Source organism: Gracilinanus agilis, chromosome 1 (assembly GCF_016433145.1).
Source record: "Gracilinanus agilis isolate LMUSP501 chromosome 1, AgileGrace, whole genome shotgun sequence".
NCBI classification, from domain to species: domain Eukaryota; kingdom Metazoa; phylum Chordata; class Mammalia; order Didelphimorphia; family Didelphidae; genus Gracilinanus; species Gracilinanus agilis.
The window spans coordinates 465,041,780-465,057,240 of record NC_058130.1 but is presented as its reverse complement, the minus strand read 5'-3'; positions in this window follow the sequence as shown (position 1 = coordinate 465,057,240).

The window sequence follows — 15,461 nt, the reverse complement described above, 5'->3', positions numbered from 1 at the left end:
AATATTAAATACCTCTAAGATTAAAAACAGTCTCTATTAAACAAGGAAATATATGTGCATGGGAGCAAATTGACCTAGAGGCAAAAATCATCCAGTATATTTGGCTGGCAGTTATTCTGTAATTTTTTTATGAAAGAGGATAGGAAAGGGCTGGAAGAGGCTCATTCAGGAAAGGATATGGAGCAGTATAGGTGAAGAGTTCCCAGGAATGGGATGATGGATTCCTAGGTGCAAAGGAGAACATAGGCATCTACAGGACACATATTTAGCATAAGGCAAAAGATAAAAGTATGAAGTGACTCATTCTCAAGATTTTAACTCACTGAATCCTTGGGCCAGGTGTCCCATAGTTGAAGCTAAATGAAAATTAAATCAGAGACAGAGAATCTAGGACAAGAACCCAGAGAAATGAAATTTGGGTACAAATTCCTCTGAGTCCTAGACAAATAGAATCTTACACATCTTTATAATACATAGAAGGTGACCTCTAGTATAACGAGCTAATTATCAAAATAATTTATGAGATTTTTTTATATTTCTGTGTATTAATTTTAATTGCAAATCAATAGAAGTATCGATTCCATCAAAATTCAAGCAAGTCTATCATTGAAATTAATTTTGAACTAAATTAGCTATTTGAATATCATATATTATTTATAACTAAAACTTTTTTTGTTTTATTTTTATTTTATTTTAACAACAAATTTTCACATAAGTTTTCCAAAGTTCTATGATTCATGTTGTCTCTCTCCTCTCTTTACTCCACTCTCCCAGAGTTGATAAACTATTCTATCTGGATTATACATAAATTATCAATCAAAACATATTTGCATATTATTCATTTTCATACGTGAATAATTTTATAAAAGCAAACCCCAAATCATAAACCAAAATAAATATGTAATAAATCGTATGTTTTCATTTTCATTTTTCTCCAACAGTTTTTTCTCTAGAGGTAAATGTTGTCCTTTTTCGTAAGTACCTCAGAATTTTTCTGGATCATTTTATTGCTCTTAATAGTCAAGTCTTTCACAATATTTCAGTTACTGTGTATAATATTCTCTTGATTCTGCTTATTTCACTCTGCATCATGTAGGTCTCTCTAGTTATTTCTGAAATTATCCTGTTTGTTCATCATTCCTCATAGTACAATAATATTCTATCACCATCATATGCCACATTTTGTTTAGCCTGTCTCCAATTGAGGGACATCCCTTTAGTTTAAAATTCTTTGCCACCACAAAAAGGGAAATTTTAGATATTTTTGTACAAATAGGCCCTTTCCCACTGTTTAAAAATATTTTCAGGATACAAACCTAGTAGTAGTATTGTTTGATCAAAAACTATTTGGTTTTTCATAGGCCCTTGGGCCTAATTCCAAATTGCCATCCAGAATTGTTAAATCAATTTACAATTCCACCAGTGATGCAATAGTGTCCCTATTTTGGCACATTCACTCCAACATTCATTATTTTCCTTTATGGTCATATTAACCAGTCTGATAGGCATAAGTTTGTAACTGAAAAGTTGTTTTAATTTGCATTTTTCCAATCAGGAGGGATTTAGAGCATTTTTTCATATGATTATTATAATTATGATTTCTTCCTCTGAAAGCTGTCTGTTCATATTCCTTGACCATTTGTCAACTGGAGAATGACATGTTTTTTTTTTTTATAAATTTGACTTAGTTCTTTTTATATTTGAGAAATTGGATCTTTATCAGAGGCATTTGTTATAAAAATTTCCCCAGTTTATTGCTTCCATTCTAATCTTGGTTGCATTGATTTTGTTTGTACAAGACCTTTTTAATTTAATATAATCAAAATTATTCATTTTATATCTTGTAAAGTTCTCTATCTCTTGGTTGGTTATATATTCTTCCCTTCTCCATAGATCTAACAGGTAAACTATTCTATGTTCACCTAATTTATGTTTAAATCATATATCCATTTGACTTCATCTTGTTAGAAGGCAGTGATGGGGAACCTTTTGGAGGGTTGATGGGTGATGAGGGAAATGTCCTCAGGTGCTATGGAAAGGGGGAGAGGAGCCATGTCTCCAGGGAGGATTAAACAGCATCAAAGTTGGCTACCACATTAGCTGTAGATTATTAAACTTGTAATGGCTGCAAGTGAAGAATAAATTTGAGAGAGTTGATACCAAATGTTTTGTTAATAGATGATTGTGTACTCAGTGCAGCCTCTGAGACTAAGATGTAACAATGTATAGATGAATTATCTGCTGATTGCTCTAATTTTGACTTGACAATTAAGAACAAGAAAACAAATTTTTCACCATCATACACTGTATTATCAAAACCTAGAATCATAAGAATTCACAGCAATTGGAGAAATTTTGCATGCTAAGGATTAGTTAATTTAACTTAGCGATATACTTTCCAGGGATATACTTTCCCAGAATTCTATCACAGAAACTCAACACAATTCTTCACTTTCCTTCTTACATCTTCAAGTGCCTGCCAACATTTTGGGACAGATACTACAGAAAGATTCAGAAACTGAGGCAAAAAAAGAAGTAATTTGACTATAGTCATATGGCTAATTAATATCAAAGCCAGATTTAAATCCAAATTTGCTGACTCAATCCAGAATTTAGTTTTAATTTTTTTCCATCTTTTCTTTGATTCTTTTAAGTAGGAGCTAAGATAAAGTGTATGGATTCATACCTATGTTTGAAACTCAGTTATTGCACTTAATAATATTAAAAAAATTACCTGACTCTTTTGAACTTCAGTTTTCTTAGCTGACAAATAGGAATAGTAATACCTGAATTATTCCTTCAACAGAGTATGTAAATGTCTGTTTTAATTATAGCCTTTGAATCCCTCCCTAATTTATTATTCTCACTGTTACCACCCAATCTTAAGACATTATCAACTTGTTTCTGAGCTATTATATTATGCTCCTAAACAGTCAACCTGTATTAGTTATCTTCTTTATTCTAACTCATCATGTTGATGTATCCTTAAGTCACTAATTTCATATCAGAAAAAAAAGTCCAAACTCCCCTGCCTTAAACTGAAAGGCCTTCTACAATATGACTAAACTTTCTATTTCCATATTTTCCTATTATACTACTACCTTCATAATTAATTTATTCTGTTAGTCCTTAAAATTATTTCAAGAACAAGCAAGTAATTTACTGTTGTTTTTATTTTTTTTTTTTTGTTTAATGTAGGAATGTCTTCTAAGGAAGAAAATAGCTGTTGATCTCTTCTTTTAATGTCTATGATACTTATGTAAATCATCAATTGAAATAAAAGTACGATTATTTCCATTTTTTTCTTAGTGAATTACTATTATACATATATATGGACATGTATTTGTGTCTATATATCTATATCTATATCTATATCTATTATATATAATACTATTTTATATTACTACCTGGGCTTCCCAATTTGATTTTACATTCTCCCAGAGGTGCCATGATGATCAAATGAGGTAATGATTTTAAAGCACTTAGCACAGTGTCTTATACATAGTAAGTGTGATATAAATGTTAAATATTATTATTAGCAATTATTATTTGGAAGAAGAGACCAAATATAATGCATTGTTACATTATTAGTGCTTTTCCTCTAGTAGAATTGTCAATAAAAATTTAATTAGTAATTAGTGAAAATGCCACAATATCCTGGTGATAGTTATAAAATGAAAAAAACAGAAATTATAAAGACCAAAATGAAGACTAAAGTTAAAAAATATGATAGTTTGAAATGCCTGACTTTCTAATGTCTGACTATGAAGATTACAAAGCTCTATGAAATAACTTCTAGTTATGCAAAGAACTTTGAAATTTTCCTTTTCTATTCTTAGAAATTTCTGCTTTTTCAAATAATTATATTGTGTGAGAAAAGTCCCCCTACCCCCTTATATGAAGATTAGATTTTATGTTTTCAGTAGTCCTGAAATAATCATAATTGTAATCCTAAAATAGTTAGCAGGTCTTGAATTTAGCAGGCTTTTGTGAATATTCTGGTATAAGTATTAAGGTTTTGGATTAAGGAAATAATTGATTTTGCATAGGCCTTAGTGTCAGCCCCACCCTTCAAAGTTGCTATATCAGACACCCTAAATTTTAATCTATTATACAGCAGGATGCCTATCCTATAATTCAGAACCTGCTACCACTCAACACCAACCCCTCTTATCTTATGCATCATCAGCACAGACATATTCATGTTATCTTCACTTCTTTTGACCCTTCTCTTCTTGACTTCATTTCTGTGGTCAATTACACAAAAGGAAAACCAAACCTATGTGGGTAATCAAATTTCATCCATGAATAATTATAAATGTAATTAATCATACAGAAAATATATTGTTATTGTATCTTTGATGAAAGTATGAAAAGTATGCTTAAAATTTGAGTCGGTGAATTCATCTTCAAATAATTAATAATACTGTGATTGCTCTGGTTTTCTTGGGGGAAAAAAACTGCATCTAGTTTCAGTCATCATCAGTGCCCCTGGACATCTGGCACTCTTTGCTTTAATGCTCAGTCTTTTCATGACAGCTTTAATACTTCTAAAGGTGATTTACATATACAGAACTTCATACTGCTTATTTATATAATTTTGTTTATAGCGATGCCTATAGACATAAAAAACTTACAATTTGGATACTTGGCCTTATTTTTGTTTGTAGTAAACTCACCCCAAAATGTGCCTTGTGTTCCTTTTATCTTTTTCAATTATACTTCTATTTCTTTCTTTTTTTTAATTAAACCCTTACCTTCCGTCTTAGAGTCAACACTGTGTATTGGCTCCAAGGCAGAAGAGTGGTAAGAGTAGGCAATGGGGGTCAAGTGACTTGCCCAGGGTCACACAGCTGGGAAGTGTCTGAGGCCAGATTTGAACCTAGGACCTCCTGTCTCTAGGCCTGGCCCTCAATCCACTGAGCTACCCAGCTGCCCGCTTATACTTCTATTTCTAAAGAAATATCTACAGGTATGAAAATTAGTTATTATGGAGTGATACTTCACTTCCAACTCTTTTGTATCTCTCTTTTCTCCTCATTTGGTGTTTTGTTAGCAAAGATGCTAGAGTAGTTTGTTATTTCATTCTCCAACTCATTTCTCAGAAGAGGAAGTTAATGAAAACAGGGTTAAGTGACTTGCCCAGGATCACACAGATACTAAGTGTCTGAGGCATGATTTAATTCGGGGTTCCTCTGTCTCTCTCTCTCTCTCTCTCTCTCTCTCTCTCTCTCTCTCTCTCTCTCACACACACACACACACACACACACACACACACACACACACACCCCTTTACACATTCACCTAACTGCTCCATACATATTTATGCATGCATATACATACACATATCATATAAAACAGTATAGACACTCCTATTTTGTTAGTTATTATAATCATGAATCTCATTATAAAACAATGACCATTTAAAATTCCAAGTTTACTTTATTACCAATATTCTATAAGTAGGTATATAATCACCTTGAGTTTTAACTGTTGTTTCTAATCATCTCTTCTGATATTTTCCTGAGACAGCTCCTTCCATCATTAGTTTTTCTTTTGAGTAGCTTCTTTTGTCATTAAGTCCATCAGTAAACATTAATGAAACATCTACTTTGTGCTAAGCACTATGAGTTTAAAAGACACCTCCTGTCTTCAAGAAGTGCATTCTAATGGAGAAGATAATAAACAAACATATAGGTACAACCAAGATATATACAGGATTTATAAAAAATGCCATTGCAATAATTAAAAGGAGATGAGAAATTATGGTTTTAATATTTTGCATAGGTATTCCCCCTTTCATTCTGCAGATTTGTTATAAGTCTCTTTGACAGGCCAGTGAGTCTTTTTGCCAAAGAAACCCTTCACAGCCTTCATTAGCTCTGGTTTAATTCATCTCAGAACCCTAATATTTTGGGTTCATAAAATGTTGGTTCACAAAATGAAATGTGATAAGATGAATTTATTTTTTATTAATAGCTTGAACAGAATGGTTTGCAAAATTCTGTTGCAAATTCACAAAATTAGTTAAAAGTTGAATATGTTTAACAAGTTTCTAGTTGATTTCATAATGTGTGTTTTAGGTATGTTCAGCTTTTATTTTGAAACTGTGTGCATATTTTATCACTTCTATAATTCAATATAGAGATTTGTTTACTTTGTACATGATTTCTGATCATTTTAATTTTTATTCAGTACGAATAGGAAATTTTGAGAAAATTTTTGACTAATTTTACATTTTTTTCTTTCCAATTATTTCTTCACAAGTTCCTCCTTTAAGTAATAAAATCTTACTGCCTTATAATTTTAATTACTTTTTTTTGCATTTTAATTTTTGACACCTTTCATGTTAATATATTATTACATATTATATATTAATGTTATTTGAAATGGATAGCTGATAAAGATATAAAAACAGTGAAACAATATTTTGTACTTCATAATATCATTTTCATTTCTATTTTTTGTCTAATAAATATTTATTGAACACTCAGTGGGAATAAAGATTGTGACAAATGTACAGACTAAAAATCATCCAATAAATTGCCAAGTTTTAATAATTTTACAATTTTACAAGTTTTAATCATTTTTCCCCATCCATTTTCTCTTCTTTATCTGTTCAGTTACAATTCTGTTTCAAAGCTTATTTTTTTCAACCTGAATTATTTAAAGAAAAAAAAAACTCTTAACTAATTTGTTTATCTATATACTCAACTCTTTTCAAATCCAAGCTTTAGATAGTTTCCAAATCAATCAGTTACAATACATAAGTTTGATCCCTCTTAAAAAACTTGCATTGCTATTCTTATTATTAAAAGGTAAATTCCTTAACATGATGGTTATGTGTTAATTATCTGGTTTAAACCTAACTTTGTAGCCTGATACATTATTGTTCTTCTCACAAACTATGACAAGCAGGGCATGGTTGGAATGCATTACCTCCTCATTTCTATCTGCAATTTTTCTTTCCTTAAGGGCCTAGGTCATGTGTCATTTCTCCCATGAAGTAAGCCTTCTCTAAATCTACCCCAATCCATAGCTGGAAGTGAAGTTTTTTTTTTCCTCATTATTTTTTAAATATAATATGTTGGGTATTCCTTTGCTCATATCATTAACTTATGCTATGCGTACCTTTACAAATGCCATATACCCTTTATTTAAACGAGAAGCTTCTTGACTTCTCAGAGGAACTGAGTCTCTTATAATTTGGATATTCTCAGGATTTTTTAGAAACCTTAAGTAATAAGCAATGATATTTATTGAGTTGATTTGGCATTGATAATCGTATATATTTATAAAGATAATCTTTGCATTTTTGGAACTTGAAACCTACTATATTCAAAACACACACACATATAAACACAAAGAAGGAAAAAGGAGAAAAGTGAAAATGGAGAAAAGAGAGTAAGATACACCAACAAAAAAAATGACTTAAGGGTAGGGAAGGAAGGAAGGAAGGAAGGAAGGAAGGAAGGAAGGAAGGAAGGAAGGAAGAATGGGAGGCAGGCAGGGATGGAAAGAGGCAGGAGAGAGGGAGGGGAAGGATAAAGGTACAGAGGGACAATAGGGAAGAAGAGAAGACAGAAAGGAGGAAGTATCCTTGCCATCAGGAAGTTTGTATTTTACTGGTGGTAGAAGAGGGAGAGAAAGAGAGAGAGAGAGAGAGAGAGAGAGAGAGAGAGAGAGAGAGAGAGAGAGAGAGAGANNAGAGAGAGAGAGAGAGAGAGAGAGAGAGAGAGAGAGAGAGAGAGAGACAGAGAGAGAGAGAGACAGAGAGACAGAGAGACAGAGAGAGAGAGAGAGAGAGAGAGAGATGCAATATGTACAAAGATAAGTAAAGTTAAATCAATTTGAGAAGGAATAAATACTAATGACTATTGTTATGTTAATAATAACAGAGATGTTGGGAAGCTGATGGGTTGGCCTGAACTAGAAACCTGCAGGACTCTCTCCTTCCCCACACACAGGCTTGAGTGAGTAGGGAGGGGGAGGTACTCTTTGCTCTCAACCCCTCTTACCAAGCAGTTGGAATCAGTTGGAAATGAAGGCAGGACTGATGTATGTTGCTAAGGCTCAGCAAAGGCAAATCTCTAATGAACTTCACTTTCTCAACTTATATTCCCCACAGGTTTAATTGAGGTACAAAGGAGAAGTCAATATCTTGATGCTAGGGTCAGAGGAGGATCTGACTTCTTTGGCTGGCCACTGAAGGAATCAAGCTTTATGGTAGCCGTGAGTATGCCCAAAATAATAGGCACAACTACTAAAAGATGAGATTTTATATTGATAAAAGAACAAGGGAAGGCAGGGAAGGGGTATCAAGGATTTGGATAAGATCTGGGAAGCCCTGAACTGTTAGGAAGATATTGCCCCTCCCCCCCAGAGGGAGTGGCAGACTTTATATCTAGCTGGCCCTCAAAGCTTATAATAATCGCTTCTAATATCTAAAATAACTAAATGAATAACCAAATGCTATTGCTAGAAAGATCTAATTCCACTAGACAGGCAAACTTTTGAGTAAAAACCACAATGGCTTTTGCCACTATGGCCATCAAGGCAATCCCAAACTGGGACCAGTGAGCAAGTGACTGCTCATTTCAACCCCCAGGAATCAAATTTCTAACTACTTTTCTAACTGTTCCCTCACCCAGATTTCTCCAGGGTTGGTCCCCTGGAATTCTGGGCGAGCTTGACCGTGTATCTTACAGGAATTCCACCCTGCCATTTTCCATGTTATAGTATTCCCCCTTTTCTAGTGGAATTTCCACTGGAAATTCTACAGTCTTAAGATATTTCAGCACAGTTTAGCCCTCTCTATGCTATAACTAAAGCAACTTTCTAAGCAATTTCTTATTCTTAACACCTTAATCTTAGTCTTGCTATTGCTATGGCTTATTTTAACTATCTACCCCTATCTAAGGATGGAAAAGGAAGGTTAAACAAGGTGAAAAAGAAGTTTTGGTATAAAATACAAATAAAAGAAACCATAACAAACATAGTAACACAACCATAAAACCAAAATTGCAACAATTGCAGGTTGCAATAAGCCTTCCTATAGCATGCAAAGAAATGTCTTTAAAACAGATTCAAATGCAAAATTGCAGAAGACTAAATTATTTCTCAACTTGCTCCTAACTTAAAACAAAAGGAACATGGTAAAACTCTATGAACCTGAAACATTTAACTCTAAGTTTTCATGTTAGTACCTTACTTAAGCTATGTTAATGGTATTAATACTTCTAAGTTCTAAACTGTTAGTATGTTAATGTTATTCCATTAGTTATAAGTATGTACAAAGCTATATACATTACTTATACTCATATACTATAATGACTCTCCCTGACTAACTCTCTATTTCAAAGGCCCCTAAAGCTAGCTTTCCCTAAGTTGTTAGTAATTCTAAACTATGTGTTAGTAATTATAATACAGGCTATACACAATGCCTATATACAGGTGGAAGTTCCCTTGATGTCTATCAAATCAAAAAACAAACAATGGATCTTTTGATATGCTAGAGATTCTAGAATACCCTTCCATTATATACAAATATTCACATGTAATATGTACATATAATACATATATACAAAGGAGACTCATTTATCTACATGAGGTCTATGTCAAAAGGTGAACAATTAGTTTTGTGTTGTGTACAATGAACTAATGAGTGCTGATGCATGCACATACTTACCCCTTATTGCATGAGTCTTCTGGGCACACTGGAGAACCAAAATTCTCCTTGTGTAGCCATGTAGTGCGGCAGGCAAGCTACCATGTGATGTCTCAGTTGTGTAATGTGTCACCTTCACCTTCCCCTTCCCCACTGTAAGCAGTTGGAAGTCAGTTAACTGTCTGATTATGAAAGAAAATCTAGCTTGGTGACTCCTGGGCCAAGATGATAAGTGAATAAAGATTAAAGCTCTTGTGATAATATCTTTCTCTGTATGTATTATTTCCCCACAGGATAGAATAGTGAGGCTTGATGTCTTAGGAGCATCCCACTGGATCAAAAGTTAAGATCAACTTCAGAGCCACTAGTAAGAGGAACTTGGTTTATGGAGGATGTATTTTCCCAAATTATCTGTATCCTGACACAGTTTTTAGATGATAAGGATTTAATGATATCTGGGAATAGGAAGGGGAGAAATGGTTTTGGAATGATAGGTAAGGGGATGCCACCTAAAACAGCTCTGTCACATAAGCAGCCCCTTCCCCCCAAAAGGGGAAATGTATCTTGAATGACTGACCTCCTATCTAAGCCCCTAAATATTCTTCTTTCCAAACCAAATAGCTAAACTAAGTTAGACTGTGATCATGCTTGAAGGTCTAACAAAGTAAAGCAGCCTTGACTATTAGAGACTGAATGGCTCCAGCAGCTACACAGAGACTATGTGTGCCCAGAGCCAAGAGCCAAGCATCAGGACCTCAGCCAGAAGGGTGACCTGGCTTTCATACCAGGATTCCAACTGCCTTTAAATGCTCCTGCTCTCAGAGTTCTGGGGGGCACAATGGAATTCTGTGATGCAGCTTGAACCCCTCTCTGCATCTTGAACACCTCTCAGAAATATGGATCCCACAGTTGTGCAAAGAATAATAGTGTAAAAAATACTTGAATTGTAAAAAACCTTTAGATCATATGGAATGATGATTATCTGATTCAGAGGACTGTACTTCATTGGAAATAATGTGACTCATTTCAAGTTTTTGAAACTAGCAAAAAATTGGATTATGTTTAGGAGAATTCATATAACCACAACTGACAGGGTTGATAACTACTTCCAAAAAGTGAGGACAGAAAGAATAGTTGGAAGATTATTACAATTCTCCATGAAAAACTAAATTAAGAAATTTAATTGGTATAGTAATAATTAAAGTAGAAAGGAAAGAATGTGTGTAAGCCATTAAAGAGAAAGAATTAAGAAGACACCAGCTAATTTGATTGTATTATAAAGATGCAAAAGTAAAAAAAGAAATCAAAGATCACATTAAAGCTATGATCTTTTCTTATGGGGAGAATGGTGAAACTATTTCCAGAAATAGGGAAGTAAGCAGAAGGAGCTGGCTTTGAATTAATGATCAATTTAGTTTTAGACATGCCATTTGGGTGTACCAATTTCACAGAAAGTTTGAAATATAAGACTGGAACTTAGGAGGGAAAAAATAATAGGACCAGTTAGAGATCCATAGAATTTCTCAAATGAAAGTGATTTTGCAGCAGTTTTTTTAAGGTTTACACAGAAAGTAAAATAGTTTGTTTGTGTTATTTTGACAGATATGTTATATGACTCTAATTATAGATCATTCCTCTAGAAGGGCTGGAGGACAAATTGAAAGAGAATGAGATCACAAAGAAAGAGTACTTATAGAGAAAACGAAGACCAGATATGTGGGAGGACACACCTTTAGTTAATGAGAGGATGTAGAGAATACAGTGAAAGAACCAAAGGAAGATTTGTCAAAGGATGTGGAGGAGGGAGTTATAGGAGAAAAGGGGGTGATCAACTCTTTCTAATGTTCCATGGTTAAGGGGAAAAGAATTGATAACAGTTATTAAAGAAAATGACTTGCAATCAAAGCTGTGTTTTTAGATTGCAAATTTTGAGAGTGTCTTTACATTTGTATTCTCACTTAAATTATCACAAACTTTTAAAGCAAACAACACATCAAGCCAGTAGGTGTTGGATAAAATTGTTCACTTCCAGAACTCTACTCAGTTTCTTTAAAAGTGGATTTAATTTCAGTTATGCATTCTCCTTTTGTTGAACAACTTTGAAAATCACCTGAAAAATTGGAACAATTCACTTTGTCCAGCAAAACTAATTATGTTGTAATGCTTTGAAGTGGCCTTTATGTTCTGACATAACAGCTTGTATAAAAGTTATCTGCTCATGGTCAAGACTGCTGCTCTTAACAGCAGATTTTTTTTAATTCCAGCAGTACAACACTATAAGAATTCAGAGCTTAGTACAGAGTGTATCCTATTACTCATTGGACATTTCATCTGAAGTGAAGGAATTTTGGAAACTTGTAGAGACTAGGGCTTTTGATAAAAAAAAAAAACAGGTTTGATGAGGAGTCATTAGTTCAAGATTAAACATACAGTTAATATTAGACATATCTCAATATTAAACATACCTTGAGATAATGGTGGAATCCCCAAATTCTAAAAATGTTTCACTCAAGCATTTTGATTGCTATTATTAATATAATGGGCACATTGCTATTAGGCTTGGTGGTAATTTAGATGAAAATATATGTATGTCCAAGTATAAGTTACATGTGGAAATAGTGCTGTGGAAATAGCTATAAAATAAAAACTTATTTTAATGCTGCCATATAACATTGACATAACAGTGACATACATTGAAAGCAGACTCTCTTGGATCACATTATCCATAGCTTATGCATTATTAAAATGAAATTCTTTTAGTTTAAAATTTTCCGCAGGTATTTCATGGGCAAAAATAATAAATATCTTATATATAACTTAGAAGCAAGTTCCTTCTAGATCTTCTATGAAACTACCCCATAAAATTTAAGAGGTCTTTATATGACCATTGCTCACTTTTGATTTATTCATTCTTACAGTTAATATTTCTTGGATAGGACACTGAACCTGGAAAATATTTATTCCTTATATATCAATGATATTTTTCTAATTAAGTTTATATTACTCAAATTGTGTTCATGCCCATCTCTTTTCAAACCATCTATGTTTATATGATGTATTCCGCTATATGTCAGGGACTGGCTTGTCACCTCAGATAGCATTTTGAAGTGATGGACATGCCCTTGTTCCTTGTAGAGGTGATTGATTCAACATTTCTACATGATAGGAAATGGTCCCTTCCTGTTAATAATTGCAGGTAATCCACATTTTTCTTTCATTGAAACTGTTGTTCAACTCCTTTTTTAAAGATATTCTCCATGGAATTGGTAATTAAAATATAGAGAAAGAAACTCATATAATATGCACATTATATTTCTGAACACATGAAGCTTTATATAATTATATTAATTAGAACAAGTGCCCTTATCTGAAAACTTGAACTCATGTACTACTTCAAATTTCATTAAAAAGCATGCCTTTAAAATATGATTTTTAAAAATGGATCATTAATTTTATAAAATTGTTACAATAATTTATCTTATATATTCACTATAATTTTTACTACTTTTGTGTACCAAATTATAAGAAGGGAAACAGAAAATGGGATGTAATATGTAAGGGAAAGCAAAAACTGATCTCATGCCAGGAACATATGATGCATGATTTTGGAACACAGAGAGAAGATAAAGAAGGAGCACCAATGGTCAAGAGACTTTCTTAGACTTCCTGTCTCTTGGACAGTCTGGAGTTGGAACTTTCTCTCTATCTCAGTGATCTGAGGAGCTTTTTGATTTTCTATCCCATGGAGCTGAAAATGCCAAATCTGGTGTTCCTCTCTGGAGAAACCCTTCATTACTTGAGATACAAAAGTGTTTCTTGCATATTGAAAATGTTCCCAATTGCTCTGAAGACCTGTGATCTAGTTAACCTGAGGTGGTAAATGCCAGAAATGAACTCTGGCTAGGCCCAGATAGGGTTGAACCTAACCATACTGCGTTCACCCTAAAGAAACTAACTGACCTATTTATCCTACAAAAGTAATCTGGGATGATTAAATAGAGTTAATTTAGACAGACAGCCATTGGGCTTTAATCAGACAAGTCAGGGCCTAGGGAGCTTGGAAGAAAAAGTAGCAATCTCCGTGAGGAGATTTTAGGAAGGAGGATGGTTAACTAGAACCTTAGAGCTAGGGAATCCTAATCCTTAATTCGCCCCTTCATATTACCTTGTTTCCAAATAAACCTCTGTCCTGTTTTGTTTTGTTTTTCCACAGAGCACTGATCACTGTGAAGCAGGTTTGCAGGCCTCCTTCATAAAAAGGTACTGAGGAACCAACTCAACCTTGGTATCTCAACATTTTCAACACCGTCCCATTGAGGATCTATATATTGCAAAACCTATCTTTTTTATCATCTTTCTCAATTACTATAATATTGCATTTTTCTCATATATTTGTATGTGTGCATATATGTATAATATATATATATATATATATATATATATATGTATATATATATTTGAATATGTGTGTATGTGTGTATGTGTATACCAGAAATGTATGGGCAGGTAAGTGGTATATTGGAAAGAGTATTAGGCCTAGATTCAGAAGCCTCATCTTTATGAGTTCAAATATGGAATCCTACACTTACTAGCTTTGATCTTGTATAACTCACTTAACTCTGCTTCAGTTTCCTTATCTATAAAGTGAACTAAAGAAAGATCTAAAATTAGACCATGAAGAATCAGACACAAATGGAATGCCTGAATAACAAAAATACATACATATTAATGTATATGCATACATGTATGGCCAATATAAGCCCACAAGTTTATGTTCACATTTATCTTTTTTTAAACTCCTACTTTCCATCTTTGAATCAACACCAAGTANGTATAATATATATATATATATATATATACATATATATATGTATATATATATTTGAATATGTGTGTATGTGTGTATGTGTATACCAGAAATGTATGGGCAGGTAAGTGGTATATTGGAAAGAGTATTAGGCCTAGATTCAGAAGCCTCATCTTTATGAGTTCAAATATGGAATCCTACACTTACTAGCTTTGATCTTGTATAACTCACTTAACTCTGCTTCAGTTTCCTTATCTATAAAGTGAACTAAAGAAAGATCTAAAATTAGACCATGAAGAATCAGACACAAATGGAATGCCTGAATAACAAAAATACATACATATTAATGTATATGCATACATGTATGGCCAATATAAGCCCACAAGTTTATGTTCACATTTATCTTTTTTTAAACTCCTACTTTCCATCTTTGAATCAACACCAAGTATTGATTCCAAAGTAGAAGAGTGTTAAGGACTAGACATTTGTGGTTGTGACTTGCTCAGGGTAACACAGCCAAGACCTACCTGAGGTCATATTTGAACTCATTACCTCCTGATCTTAGTCCTGTTTCTCAATCCACTGATTGCCCCTAACATTTGACTTACTATTTATCTAAATAGCTACAAATAGAAAGTAGATTTCAACTTTATACTATAGCTTTATAACAAATAAATAAGTGAATGAATGAATGAATTAGCATATGAACTGTGTTCATGGAACTTCCTTATCAAATACATTTTTATAACATAGATTTATTTAGGATAACAAATATACATACAGCAAAGAAAATAAAATATTAAAAGCTATTTAAAATTTTGCAGTCAAAGGTAATATTTTAGGAAACCTAAATTTACCTTAAAAATAAGCATTATCACCCTTTCAAATCACCAGCTAAATCATCTAAATATAAAAACCATAGAAGTGTTTTACCTCTTTGAACAAAAATGTTTACTTTTAATTTAAAATGGAATTTTTTGGTTCCCT